The sequence below is a fragment of the Olea europaea genome, chromosome 1 (assembly GCF_002742605.1).
Source record: "Olea europaea var. sylvestris chromosome 1, O_europaea_v1, whole genome shotgun sequence".
NCBI classification, from domain to species: Eukaryota; Viridiplantae; Streptophyta; class Magnoliopsida; order Lamiales; family Oleaceae; genus Olea; species Olea europaea.
The window spans coordinates 21,859,241-21,874,298 of record NC_036237.1 but is presented as its reverse complement, the minus strand read 5'-3'; the positions used below and the strand labels follow the sequence as shown (position 1 = coordinate 21,874,298).

The 15,058-nt window shown below is 35.2% G+C and overlaps 1 pseudogene; it reads right to left on the bottom strand.

The window, feature by feature from the left end:
* The window catches only part of LOC111405916, a 44,732-nt pseudogene extending 34,311 nt beyond the window's left edge, over positions 1-10,421 (bottom strand).
* Positions 10,422-15,058: the final 4,637 nt, after the last annotated feature.

The window sequence follows — 15,058 nt, the reverse complement described above, 5'->3', positions numbered from 1 at the left end:
AACGAGTTTAGACTTTTGATGCCCACAAAAACTAGCTATTGAGCCCGGAAAAGGCCAATAAAGAGAATGCTACATTGAAGTATGAGATGGAAAAGTTGAGCTTAAGGATTTTTGGCTTAACAAAAGAGGTGTAGATGACAAGAAAGAAAGCTCAATTTGCTGGTAGTGAAGCTAAAAAGCGTAACATTGCCAACTTCCATCTAATGGAGACCTACTAAAGTCTTGCTAAATAGTGGCGAAGGTATGCCTATATCGGGGTGGTGGAGTGGATTGAAGTAAAATGCCAAACTTCAACACCTCGGAGTTGAGGTCTGAATTCTAGAAAGAGAGACATAAAGAACATCAAACTCCTGCAAAGGGTAGCCACGTGATCGAAATTGAAGATGAGGCTATCGAAGATGAAGAGACTTCAGAAGCCGTGGCTCCTAATGTTATAGTGCCCTTCATTCCTCCCTCTCCCCCTCTTACTTAGCAGATAGGACTTTTGTAATAGTTTTCCTTTCTTCCTTTTGTGAATTGTCTTGAAGCCCTTATTTGTAATATTTTTCTTGATGAATGAAAAGGATTTTTGTTTTTTTATTGTCTTTACTGCACTACTATTTCGTTACTTTGTAGCATTTTATTTTGTTATTTGAGATTTGTTTGTATTCATTATTTGTAGTGTTGGCAGTTTGTACCTTTTATTAATTTTCTTGAGCATGGGATCGAGTGGTTTGTCCATGCTAAGGCCTCCTTAATAACTTTTGTTGCCAAAGGGATGTGCTGTCTACTTTTTAGAAGGTGGTACATTCTGAGGTCCACCTCATCGTCGAAGTGCCCTCACTTTCTTGCATAGGGACGATTCATCTATACAGAGGCTTCTCTCTTAACTTTAGTTAATAGGAGGTATTTTTTCTTCACAGCATAAATTTTCAACAAGGAAAACTTTTATTTAATTGAAACAAATCATATATAAAATTCATTTGTGTGTTTCCACACTAGTCATTTCCTCATATGCTTAAGTTGGCACAGTATTTAATGTTGTGTAGCAAACATTTATCCTGGATTGAGGGAGGTTGACTGTTCGACCTAGTGGTCCATCAAGTGGGACGTGGATCTCCTTCCACGTTGCATTTGAAGAGGTAAAAGGGCACGATTTGCTCTATTACAATGATCTTTCAATTCTTCATTGATGATCTCTCACTTGTCATTTCAAGTAAGGCATCATAACTTGTAGGGTGTTTGTTTTGCACATCTCTCCAAAAGAAAGAGTTCATATCTAATCCTTTCCTTAGGGCCAATAGTGCTTTCTATCTATGACTTGCACGTAGTAGATCATCTCATCAGTAAAAATGAGATGAAAAAGTTTTCAAGGACTCTCTTTGTTGCTACCTCAGGTCCTGAAGACGTTGTATCAATCATTCTCCCTCTTTACATTATGTAGAAGTATTTAACAAAAGCTTCCTTAAAGTCTGGCCAACTTTGTATGCTTCCTTTCAAGAGCCTAGTGTACCATACTTCAGTCGCTCCATTTGGGGTTAAGTAGAAAGCTTTGTACTTCATGGCAAGGTAGCTTCTTTTAGCTCATATGAGTTTGAAGTTGTTAAGGTACTTTACAAGATCACCCCTTCCATATTTGGGGAGTTTTTAGAGCGTGAAGTGATTTAGGATAGAGGGTTCCAAATCTCTTGTGAGAATTGGATATTGTCATCATCATCATTAAGATCATAGGACTTTTGTCAAAATTTTCATCTTCTCTAATTTTGTTTCTTGAGGTGGTTAAGATGGTCCTATTCGATCCCTACCATTTATACTCTTCTCTCCCACTTATTTCAAGGTGAAAGGTTTGAAGGTTAACAACCAATTCGTTTTGTCTTTCGAATTGAAGTTGACTCTGCTATCTATTTCTTGGTATAGAGGAGGGATTGAGCCTGCCTATTCCTAGGCAGCCCTAGGTTCAACATATCAAACACGCTTACTGACCTTCGAGCCATATCCTCCGAATCATAGTTTGGAAGAAAATTGAATGGAACCTCATAAGGTTGATCAACATCATAATTGGTGGTTTTACCTCCTATCAACTTCCATTTCTGGAGGGATCTCATCCCTAGCGTATTGCTAGTATCCAGTCATTTTACTTTGGACTCCTCTTCACATTGGTAGTAGTTTCCTTGTGAGGGGTCATAAAATGCATTTCCTTGTGCTACATAGGAAGGAACTAGGTATCCCTTAGCGTTATATGCTCCGTAACAGCTCCTTCATGGCAAGGTTTTGTTGGGTTATGTTTCTCATATTTGCAACCATAGTAGCTACTTCCTTGGTTAGTCTAGCAACCTATACCCATATTTCAATCCATCCCTTCTATGTGGCTAGTGAAATCAGTGTCGACTCACTAGAGAAACTGGCAGGTGATTTCTTGGCGCTTCGAGGTGTGAATTCTTCATTGTTAAAATCATGATAGTGTTTTACGTTATTCAACACCAACTAATACTTTCTTTTTCAAGGGATATAAATGCTTTTAAAGTGATGGTTACTTCGACGATTCTTTCTTCAATAATACCTCATTTTCTTCAAAGTACCTTTCTATCGGCTTTCTCCAACAAGATTCTCGTGGTTGAATATATGGTTTTCCATAGATAGAGCCAATCTGTTGGCCCCATTTTCCACAAAATGTCGGGCCCACTCATAGTCATGCAAGCAAATTTAGGCACATTTTTTGGTTGGAGACACGGTTGGAGATGCATGATTATGATGAACATGGGATATGCATTTGAATGCAAGATGAAGATATTCGAGCACCAACAATGTGATCAGGCGTAATTACAAAATCAAAGATCAATCGCAAACAACTCTATCAAAATAAAATAAATCCGAACTCAAATACCAATAGACAAGCAAAAGAGAGTTATAATTTCAAGTATATGAAGTTTTTATATATTTTCTCCATCCCTTACCATGTTTCAAGACTTGCTATTTATATGGTTAAGGCAGATGTGGTCACCGTTAGATCAAAACCACGTGGCCTCATCCCAATAACCGGAGCCTCTCATCACTCTCTACCATCCATGAATTGCATTGATAGGGGTCACTTGTCCTACACTCTAGGCTGACATTTCTAATACACATTAATACAAACATTACATCAATCATTCCAATAGATACTCTTCAGATCCACTTTAAAGGCAACAAGTGGTTCGGTTTTAAGGGAGAGCTTCAGATGTGCAGACGGTATGTCAGAAGATAAAGTGCTTCGACAAGGAACTACAGATAAAGACAATGCTTCGATTAAATAGCAGCTTCTTTTTTTCTTTATTTTAAATCTTGTTGACCGACAAGTCTGCATGTAGTGCCTACACGTGGCTTTGACGTGGACTCCACTGAGAGCTTCGGGCATGAGGCATAACAAAATTAGTACACTTAAAGTTTCTATTGTTTTCATGTTATAACAATTACGTTAAGTAAATGGTCCTATTGAAAATTCTTAGCCAGTCCATCACCACATTTAGAGCATGTTTGAGCTCCATTTTTTTTTTTTGGCCAAAAATGTATTTTTGAAAAGTAGATTGATGGAGAATGTGTGGTTAAAAAAAATTAGTTTGCATGTAATATTATTTTGTTGAAAAATGTATGGTCAAAATTAAGAGATAGAAAAATGTATTTTGAAAATAACATGGATCAAACAAGGGCTTAACGAATTTAAATAGTTATACTTGGTAAACATTTACTTGGATTGCTAAGCAAACAAAAGTTAATTACTAAGGCAAAATGGTACACAACTTATGACTAAGCAATTATATTTAATTTTTGAGCTAGAGGCTACAGAATTGATTAACTAAGAAACTACATTTAATCCAAAACGTAATTACTGATTTATGAGCTGGCCTCGATGTACAACGGCTAATGGAACAATAAGATTTATGAGATAACCCTGGTGTGTGAGGGGTAATGGACGAGTCTTCAATAATTGGAGGCCTTATCAACTTACCTTGAATGAATGAGGACTTACATCTCACCTTAACAATAAAGAAATTTTGAGTTGGTGGCAGCTTTAGACAATTGAAAGCTTGTAAGCTAGGGTCTTAAAGTTAGTCTCAATAATAAGAAAATTATGAGTTGGCCTCAATTTGATGGGACTTATGGTCTCGCCTTTAATAATATGTTAACTCGCTAGTTCAAAGTCATATTTGCTGGCGTCGTTCATGCCAGGATTCTAAGCTTGCCTCAAACAATAAGAAGTAATTAAAAGTAAGGACTCACCCTTGATAATTGAAACATTTATAAGCTAGCCTCGGGGTTAATGATGGCTTAAAGCGTAGCTCGACAATAGAAAAACAATAGGCCCTTCGTTTAAAGAGAACGAAGCTAGGAAAATTTTATAAATGGTTACCATAGTACTGTAGTGGTTTCTTGGCTTCAATTGAAAGCTTCGGCTTCCTCAATTTCTTTTGATGCTTCTAGAGGCTGCATCTTGGACTTTTCACTTGTTCAAGGAACACTCGATCTAAATATTTCAGCAAATAGTTGGAGGAGATCCATAGACCAAAATCTTTAAACTTTTAGTTTGATCTGAAGCCCATTTCTTATGGATTAGACTTTGCTATATGTACATCAAGCTTTACATATTGAATTACATAATGCCATATGTTATTCTATCATTTGTCAGTTTAAAATGATGTCAACTTTTTCATCCAATTTTTTTCCTCCACATTATTTTATGAAATCCCTTATTACAAATTTTATGTACAAGTTGTATAATCCTTGAGGATTTTCTAAATATATAAATATCTCTTCCAACCCACAATAATCTCTTCATGTCGTACAATATGGTTGCCGATAATGAACAACGAAAACCTCAATATATGTATCTAGAGGTTGCAATGGCAAGTAGGTTACTCAATGGCAATTTTCGGAGGCTTTAAACGTGTTATGATGGCCTGAAATTCTAAGCCAAAGGCTATAACACAATGTCCTCCTAAATGATGGTGGCTAGAGGAAGAACTTTGTCCTCGGCACTTTATTAAATAGGTTATATGCAAGTTTTCAAAGATGTGCAATGGAAGGTATAATCACAAAGATAAAAGATAATCACAAAGGCAGTGAAGAAAATAGTAAGGAGAAATCACAGAGGACCGCTTGTTTTCACAGGTAATGGGGAAAGACAGAGAGTGAATTCAAATGACCAAAAAGACAGGCAGCCAAGATATATATATAGGTATCAATTAGGGTACAATGATGGTTTGAGCTTATTATCGATATAATTGGGTTGTTAAGTGGGTCACCCAATGTTAACCATCCAAGTAAGTAAAATTGGCCATGAGTAGCAATCATTAAAATTGGGCTGCTTCAAATGGCCCGAATAGTTTTGGAAGATTGACTATCTGAATATACTAGCACGTAGTCATTCAAAACAAAAAATTCATGAAGCAAACCTTTAAGCCATAGGGCTGCTTTGATTGATTTAGTAGTGGCATTATATTCTAATTCAGTCCTGAATAGTGCAACTATGTGTTGTAACTGTGATTTCCAACTAACACAAGAGTTAGACAAGGTAAACACTAGGACGAAGTGGATTTTCTATTATCTCTATCCCCACATAGTTCGCATCTACAAAATCATTCAATTTTACACTTTTTTTTATTAGCACCAAACTTTAAACCTACATTACTAGTTCACTTTAAATACCTTAACATCCATTTTAAGGCTTCTCAATGCTTAGGACCTGGATTAGACATGTACCTACTAAGGGTACTAAGGCCATCTCCAACCACACACCATTGCACCATTTTGCACCATTTTTTGGTGCAAAATTGCTCCAACCCAACACCAAACTTTGCACCATTTTGGTGCAAAATGGTGCAAGTGTAAAATGCCAATTTTGCCCTTATTTTACATTTTCCAAATAAATTTGTTGAGGGTATTTATGTAATTTGTGCTGTATATTTTTTAATAAAATAAATTATTATTATTTTTATTAATATTAATAATTATTTGTGTTTAAAATAAATTTTAAATATAAGACATAATAATTAATTAATTAATTAAAAGACGAAAATAATTTAAAATACATCAAACACGATTAATTAATTATTTATTTAGTAATTTATGTATTTCTGAAATAATTAAATAAATAATATTTCAACTAAGTAGATTATAAAGAATAAAAAAATGGAAGAAAATGGTTAAATACTGTTCATTTGGTGTAATTTTTGGTGTAATGGTTGGAGATGAATTTTAGTTTGGTGCAAGATTTGGTGCAAAATTTAGTGCAAAATGGTGCAAAATTTGGTGCTGGGTTGGAGATGGCCTAACAGCAAAGACTAAATTCGGTTTGGTGCAAACCATCAAATACATAATAAATTCAATCATATTAGAGTATAGAATCCTACTCATGTATTATATTTCCTTTTCATTACATAGAGTTTGGTCTTTGGATAATACAAAATGATTAGCTAATGGTAACGTGACAGGTTTGCACTCATGCATGTCAATTTTTTTCAACACTTTTGAAATATAAGATGACTGATATAGAAACAAAGCAGAATTTGAATTATCTTTTTCAATTTTCATAACTAGTGATACGTTCCAAAATGACGTTCCAATTAATTTTCCTTACGTAGCTTAAATGTGTCATTTTAAATAATAATATGGCAAGTAAGGGTCATTTCTCGCAGAGGATTTTTTCAATTTTGTCAATTGCACACTAAAAAGTAAAATTAACAATATATACGATAGTGATTAAATGGGGGGATTTGGTTCATTGAACTAAAGAAAGCGATAAATTCGAAATAGAAACGACTTAACTTTTGAAATAAACAAAGTGGTTTTTGATTAAATAAGTGAAAATGTGATTGAGGGGTATTTCGTTACCACAAGAATGATTTTCCTAGCAATAATCGAAAAAGATTTTCGTTCTCTAGAATAACAACAATTCGAGAAAAATTACAAGCTCAATTATTTCAATTTCTTCTTACATGTTAGTTGAATAAAACAAGCTCTTTACTCAACCTTATTCATTAAACAACCTAGAACAAGCTCTCTAGATTTAGTTTAACCAACACATTACGACAAAAGAGATGACTTCATTTGTAGATCGTTTCCTACACATTGGTGATGTATAGGGTCAGATTACTCAATGCTGACTCACACTCCTTAGGGTAGGCAACTTTTTCCTACAGAATTTTTTTTTAAAATATAAATAGATGGAAAACAACATCTAAATTTCATTTGAAGTCTAAGGCACTCCACAAAATCAATCACTGAGTCGGGAATTAATACAATTCTAAATAATTTCTTTCACCGGTTCAACAACCCCCAAACTTATCCTTTCATTGGTAGAGTGATTGAAGAATTTCTAACATCATGGTCATTTAAGTTTGCTTAACAACCTACAAGTGCAGCCAACAAGTGCATGTAATAAATCTTTAGCATTCATGTCCACAATTCATAAACTAATGCAATGCAACATCTCAAAATGCAATTGGTGAAACTATCAAACAACACAAACAAGCACAAAAGAAAGTATTTTTAACCCAAAATTTGAGCTTTTATCGAGAACAAATTTAGCACCACAAACAAAAAAATTAGCACATACCACTTCACCCCTAAACTTAAATTGTACTTATCCTCAATGTTCTAGCAAAAAGAATATAAAGAGCAAGAGGATCAAATACTCCCCTAAGTTGGTTTCGACGGTGATGGCTGTGATGATGGTTGGAGACCATTGGTGACAAAAACTCACAAAAACAAATGATTGGATCCTCCAATCGCATTTTCTCTATGTTTTGAGGTATAAAGGATTCAAAATATGGCTTTAATCGATGCACATTCACCTTAAACTCTTTCTCAGTCTGGAGACTTTTGATTTTTACTATACCATGTTTAAAGACATTAGTAACAACAAAAGGGCCAATCCATTGGGAACGTGATTCACTTGGAAATAACTTGAGGCTCGAGTAGAAAAGAACTTTTTGTCCAGCAACAAAAGCTTTTCTTTTTATTATGGTACACCTTTGTTTTTTCCTTGTAAATTCTTGAACTTTCATAGGCCTCATTTCGAATTTCCTCAAGTTTATTAAATTGAAGCTTCCTTTGATCACCCACCACACCTAGGTCCATGTTGCATTGCTTGACTGTCCAAAATGCCTTGTGTTCAAGTTCAACCAGAAAGTGACAAGACCTACCATAAACTAATTGATAAGGTGACATGCCAATTGGTGTTTTATATGCCGTCCTATAAGCCTAGAGTGCATCATTGAAGCGGAGACTCCAACCCTTTCTATTGGGATTCACAGTTTTTTTTAGAATGGATTTGACCTCTTGATTAGACACTTCAACTTGCCCACAAGTTTGTGAATGGTACGATATAGATTCTTTATGGTTAATGTTGTATTTCTTCAATAAGGCCCAAAAGGAGCGGTTGCAAAAATGTAGTCCACCCATCACTAATAATAGCTCTTGGTGTTCCAAACCTTGCAAAAATGTTAGACTTAACAAAATCTACAACCACTTTAGAATCATTAGTTTGAGTGGCCCTTGCTTCATCCCATTTTAACACATAATCAACAACAAGAATGATATAAAGATTACCATAAGATGAAGGGAAAGGTCCCATGAAATCAATGCCCCAAACATCGAAAATTTCAACAAAAAGTATATGTGTTAATGGTATTTGATTACGGACTCCCAGTGTATCAATTCTTAGACATCGATCACAAGATTTGTAAAAGAAGAATGCATCTTTGCATAGGGTGAGCCAATAGAATCCACTTTCAAACATCTTGAGAGTCGTCCTCTTTGCTCCAAAATGTCCACCACATACATAGGAATGACAAAAGATCAGTATTGAATGAAATTCATTTTTAGGCATGCACCTTCTTACCAATTGATCTGGACAATGTTTCCACAAGTACGGCTCATCCCACACATAGTAATTGGTCATTGCCTTGAGTTTTTGCCTTTAAACGGTGATCAAATCACTTGGAATTCTCTTAGTGACTAAATAGTTCACTATATCTGCAAACCAATGAGAAGTATTCGTGACATGAAGTAATTGTTCATCGAGGAAGCTCTCTTGCAATGTGAGAGTTTCTCTCTCGTGGATAAGACGACTGAGGTGGTCAGCCATAGAATTTTTAGTCTCCTTTTTGTCTTTAATCTCAAGGTCAAACTCTTATAAGAGGAGTATCCATCTAATGAGCCTTAGTTTTGCCTTTTCTTGGCAAGCAAGTACCTAAGAGTTGCATGATCAGAAAAGACAGTTACCTTAGTGCCAATAAGATATGAACGAAATTTCTCTAAGGCAAAAATAAATGCTAAAAGCTCTTTCTCAGCGGTAGAGTAATTGAGTTGGGCATCATTCAAAGTTCTTGATGCATAATAAATAACATGTGGTGTCTTTCCAACTCGTTGCCCTAAAACAGCTCCCAATGCAAAGTCACTTGTATCACACATCAACTCAAATGGCATATTCCAATCTGGTGGTTAAATGATGGGTGTTGATGTCAAGAGTTCCTTCAAGCTTTCAAATGCCTTTCTACAATCTTCATCAAAATGAAATGGCACCTTCTTTTGCAACAGCTTACATAATGGTCTTGCACACTTTGTAAAATCCTTGATAAACCTTCGATAAAATCCTGTATGTCCAAGAAAAGGACGAACCTCCCTCACACTTGTTGGAGGAAGTAAAGAACGAACCAAGTCAATTTTAGATTTATCAACTTCTATCCTCTTAGAAGAAATGATGTGGCCTAACACTATGCCTTGATCGACCATAAAATGGCACTTTTCCCAATTAAGTACTAGGTTAGAATCCATACATCTCTTAAGCACAAGTCTGAGATTTTTCAAGCAACTATCAAAGGTATTACCATAAACACTAAAATCATCTATGAAGCCTCTATGATGCTTTCAATATAATAAAAGAATGTACTTATCATGCATCTTTGAAAGGTTGTGGAAACATTGCAAAGGCCGAAAGGCATATACCAATAAGCAAAGGTGCCAAGCGGACAAGTGAATGTTGTCTTCTCTTGGTCCTTCGGAGCAATCACAATTTAGTTATAACCTAAATAACTGTTAAGAAAACAATAATGAGAATGACCTGCTAGTCTTTCCAAAATTTGATCAATAAAGGATAAAGGAAAGTAATCTTTTCAGGTTGCACAATTAATTTTTCTATAATCCATACAAACCCTCCAACCCATTTGGACCCGAGCTAGTACAAGCTCATTCTCTTCATTCGTCACCACTGTGATTCCGAAAATTTTTGGAACAACTTGGACCAAGCTTACCCACTTGCTATCTGAGATGGGAAAGATAACACCAACGTCTAGCAGTTTCAAAATTTCTTTCTTCACAAACTCCATCATTGGAGGATTCAAGCGACGTTGTGCTTCTCTTGATGGCTTTGCTCCATCTTCGAGCAATATCCGGTGCATGCACATTGAAGGACTTATCCCCCTTGATATTGGCTATTGTCCAACCAATAGCTATTTTGTGTTCCTTGAGCACATGGATAAGCTTGTCTTCTTAAAGTGTTGTGAGATTCTTTGCAACGATCACCGGTAGTGTTTTCCCCTCTCCATATATACGTACTTCAAATGCTTGAGAAGATGTTTGAGTTCCAAAGTGGGGGCCTGCATCACCGAAGGTAAAAGTTTCTCTTTAGATACTCGGTAGTGATTCAAGTGATGCCACAGTTTCAACAATATCCTTACATAATTGTAAATTCTTGCTCAACCTAATGAGATTGTTAACATCAATGCTTTTAATCAAAGTGGTAACCAATGCATCTTCATTTGATAATTTAAAAAAAAAGTACTAATGAATCCATTAAATCAACTGAAAAACAAGCGTGAACATCACTAGGATACATCATTACTTCAAAGATATTGAAGCGAATAATCTCACCATCAAACTCCATTGTCAAAGTACCATCATGTACATCTATCTTTGTATGCGTAGTCCTCATAAATGGTCTTCCCAAGAACAATGGTGGCGACAAAGATGTCGATTCATCTTGCATGTCAAGATCATTAAAATCTGCTGTAAAAATCAATTGATTTACCTACACCAAAACATCCTCCAACACACCCTTTGGAAATACATTAGATCTATCAGCAAGTTGAATAATAACACTGATTTCTTTAAGTGATCCTAAATTTAAAAAAGCATAAATAGATTATGGCATGTGTTCGTGTGAAACTCACAAGCGTACGGGATCGTTGTAAAAGTAATAAAAATTGTGAGTTAAGAGTATCGTTCCCACGAGGAATAAGGTCTAATATTTAGTTAAGTAGCTTTTACTAAATTTGAAGTAATATAAAATTAAAAAAAAAAGTTGTGATTTGTATGTTTTCTAAGCTAATCTTAAACTAAGAAAGCAAATAAAATATTTATTTAATATGTGAATATTTGTATTGGAATCGTGAATCCCCCTATTGCCATTTAATTCAACTCTTAATTTATAATCTAGTAAATTTATGCGTTCAAGACAATCGATAATCCACTTTTATTCAATATTCTTTCCCAAGATATATTAAACATATGTTTAACACGACCCATCCTATTCCTAGTCCGAATTCATATGAAAAACATGCATTGATTCACAGAATTTATCACAAATGATTGCACATGCCATAGATATTATTCCTAACACCTATTGTCCATGTGTTGATCTTACCGCGTTCTAGACTTATTGTGAGTATTCCTACACTACAACAAGCAACTTACTATCTAATTGGTGATCAAGCAATTAAATAGTTCAATGGGAATGCAAAACCAATCAAGAAAAAATCATGAAATACTAAATTAATTGTTTTGAATTAAAATAAACAAACTATAGGATTCATCATTCATCCAATACAATGAAAAACTAGCCTAGCATAATAATATATAAATTACAAGAAGAATAATAGAAAAATATCACCTGGATCATGAAAGAACACAAACGATGTTGATCTTCACGTCCAAAGTTGAATTCTTCAAAATTTGATGTAATTGAACTTCAATTCCTTGCTATGGCTTGATCTTCTCTCTCAAAATATAGCAATTGACCCCTTGTTCTTGATGGATTTGATGAAACTATTGTGTATGAAGAGGCAGGAGAGAGACCCTTTCATTGCTATCCATATCTTGTATTTATATGATGAAATTAGGTCAAAATTCACGTCCAAATTGTCTTCCAAAAGAGTTTGAATCAAATAAGAAAAGTTGCCTTCGCGCGCATGTAATTTTATCTCTGCACGGCCTTCAGTATTTTGATCATAACTTTCTTTTTTAGTGTCCGATTTAGGTGATTCGAAGTGAATTGGAAAGCTAGTTAAAAGAGCTACAATTCTTCTTAAAATTCAATGTTTCCAAGTCAAACGTTCTCCACCCGAAAAAATGGGTCTCAAGTTGACCAAAAATCTTGAAGATATCCTTTATGATTGGAAGTCGATTTATGGTAATATTCTAATCATATCCATTTCCTTTTTTACTCCAATTTGCATTCAATTGACTCCTATCAATCTTCAAAGTATATTTTGTGGTCCAAATCAACCATTAAATATTTACACTTTGGTCCCCATACTTTGGATTTGCTGCATTTAGCCATTTTCCGTTCTTTTTTCCAATTCTTCTTTGAAACATGAACTTTTCCTAATAAAAGCAATAAATAACAAATCAGGTACTAATTCGTTCAAAGAATAACAAAATATCATCATTTAAGATCACAAATAAGTGTAGAAACTACACTTATCAGCATGACATTAATAAAAACTCCTAAATCTAGCATTGCTTTTTCAAACCTAGTGTTACCAATAATGCAGGGGATGGTAAAACTTCCTGGATCCTTACATTTTGATGGAAGTTTCTTTTACAAGACCGTCGAGATATTTTTCCCTACGCTTAACACTTCATTACCTTTCAATCTATTCTCGTTAGTGTACAATTCCTTGAGGAACTTCACATAATGGGGCACTTGATAAATGGCATCCAAAAGTAGTATGTTCACTTGAGGCTTGCTAAAAGTCTCCAATATTTCCTTCTCATGTTCATCCCTTTTGGACTTTGCAAACCTGCGTGGAAATGGAGGGAAAAGAACATAAGTAGGAATAAAACTTTTAGAATCTTCCTTAGATTTCGAGGTTGGAGTCATAGTTTCATCTTTGTCACATGCTAAGTTCTTCTCTTACGTTGACTCCTCACCATGGTATTTCATCTTCCTTGGTGCCTCTTCCAAAAGCTTTCCACTTCTTAATGTCACGACACTAGCATTTTCTCTCGAGTTGATTGCTTGAGAATGGAGTTTTTCGATCCTTGAGCCTCCAAATTACCCACCGTGTTGGCTTATTGACTCATTTGTGTCTCCAAGTTCTTTATTGAGGTTTTTTTTACTAGTTGAAATTGCATTGTACTATAGGCTAAGGACTTAACCATATCTTCAAGAGACATCTCTGAACTTTGAGAAGGAGTTTGTTGATGAGGTTGAGAGTGTTGTGGTTGCCTTTGTTGATTAAACCCGGGGGATGATTAAACTGTGATTGTGGAGCTATGATATGATTTCCTCCATAAATGAGATTAGGATGATCTCTCAATCTGGGATTATATCTGTAAGAGTATGGATCATATCTATGTCTTTGTTGCATTGGAAATCCCCCAATGGCATTCGCTTGCTCTGAGGCTCCTACTTGTATTGTTCGGCATGTATCAGCAGGATGTCCCACAATAGAACAAATTCCGCACACTTTTGCTTATTGCACTATCCCAAGTGTCATTTGTTGTACAAGAGATGTAAGACTAGCTAGTTGTCTTTCAGTTTGAAAGGTTAGTCCTACCTCACTTGCTTGTATAACCGGTATCGCTTCTCTACTACCAAATTGTTGTGAGTTGGCGACCATGTTAGCTATCAAATCCCTAGCAACTGCCAATGTTTTCATCCATTAAAGCTCCTTCGCTAGCAGCATCAATCATACTTCTCTCCGTCGGGAGTAATCCTTTAGAGAAGTATTGTAGAAGTAATTGCTTACTGATTTGGTAGTTTGGGCAACTAGCATATAGCCTTTTGAATCTCTCCCAATATTCATAGAGATTTTTCCCTTGAAATTGTCGAATGCTACATATTTCTTTCCTGATGTTTGTAGCCTTCGAAGCTGGAAAATATCTCTCCAAAAAGAGTTTTTGCATTTCATTCCACATGGTAATAAGATCGACCAGCAAATAATAAAGTCACTCCTTAGCAGTGTCTACAAAAGAGAAAGGGAATGCCGTTAATTTCACTTGCTCTTCTGAAATACCCGCAGGTTTCATGCATGAGCAAACCACATGAAACTCCTTCAAATGTTGGGATCTTTTCTGGCAAATCCATGAAATGTGGAAAGTAGATGAATCATTTTAGACTTTAGTTCAAATCTCACCTCTACTTGAGGATATTGAATGCATAGAGGTTGCTGGACAAAAGTTGGAGCTACAAGTTCCTTTAATGTTCAATTTGCATCCCCCATTTCGGGATCTATGTGTTTGGACTCACTTGAGGATTCAATACGCAATTGCCTTAGATGTCTAGTTGGAGAAAGTCTTCTCCACTTTTCGATGTGTCGGCCTCTTTTCTTGATCTTAGGTTGTAGTGTGTTGTAGGCTTTTTGCTCACTCACAACCTAAACGACTAAGAAAATAACAAAAATAAATAGAAAGCAACAAAAAGAAAATATTGCAATTAACAAATTGATAGAACAATCCCCGACAATGGTGCCAAAATTGATACATTTCGAATGACGTTCCAATTAATTTTCCTTACTTAGCTTAAATGCGTCGTCTTAAATAGTAATATGGCAAGTAAGGGTCATTTTCCGTAGAGGATTGTTTCAATTTTGTCAATTGCGCACTAAAAAGTAAAATTAACAAATATATACAAAATTGATTAAATGGGGGGGTTGGTTCGTTGAATTAAAGAAAGCGATAAATTCTAAATAGAAAGGACTTGACTTTTGAAATAAACAAAGTGGTTTTTTGATTAAATAATTGAAACTGTGATTGAGGGGTATTTCATTACCACGAGAATGATTTTCCTGGCAATAACCACAAAAGATTTTCGTTCTCT